We start from the raw sequence: 695 nt of genomic DNA, 5'->3' as shown, positions 1-695 counted from the left end.
AAAAATAAATAAATATAAATAAATAAATATAAATAAATAAATATAAATAAATAAATATAAATAAATAAATGTAGATAAGTAAATGTAAATGAAGATGGTGAGGGGAGAGAGGGCGAGAGAGGGAGAAAGAGGAGGAGACAAAAGGAGACAAAGGAGGAGACAAAAGGAGACAACGGAGGAGACAAAAGGAGACAGTAAAAAGGAGACAAAAGGAGACAAAAGGAGACAAAAAGAGACAGAAATACAGAACAGAAAAGAGAGAAAAGGAGACAGAAAGAAAGAAAAGGAGACAAAAGGAGACAAAAGGAGACACAAAGAGACATCAAAAGGAGACAAAAGGAGACAGAAAGAAATAACGAGGAAGAAACAACACAGGCGAGAAAAAAGGAGACAGTAAAAAGGAGACAAAAGGAGACAGCAAAAAGGAGATAAAAGGAGACAATAAAAAAAGGAGACAAAAGGAGACAATAAAAAGGGGATAAAAGGAGACAAAAGGAGAGAAAAGGAGACAAAAGGAGACAAAAGGAGACAAAAGGAGACAAAAGGAGACAAACGAAAGACAAAAGGATACAAGAAGAGACAGCAAAAAGGGGAAAACGGAGACAAAAGGAGACAACAAAAAGGAGACAAAAGAAGACAATAAAAAGGAGACAAAAGGAGACAAAGGGAGACACTAAAAGTTACAAAACAAAAAC

General features: G+C 35.0%; 1 protein-coding gene across 1 annotated transcript in view; it reads left to right on the top strand.

Annotated features, from left to right (window-relative positions):
- Positions 1-695, top strand: part of EMH_0057560 (uncharacterized protein) — a gene marked incomplete at both ends in the record, with an annotated part of 3,248 nt that overhangs the window by 1,502 nt on the left and 1,051 nt on the right. The gene's annotated exons all lie outside the window — the stretch shown is intronic.

The sequence above is a fragment of the Eimeria mitis genome, genomic scaffold (genome assembly GCF_000499745.2).
Source record: "Eimeria mitis Houghton genomic scaffold, Emh_scaff2708, whole genome shotgun sequence".
Lineage (NCBI taxonomy): Eukaryota > Apicomplexa > Conoidasida > Eucoccidiorida > Eimeriidae > Eimeria > Eimeria mitis.
This window is presented reverse-complemented; position numbering and strand designations above follow the sequence as displayed.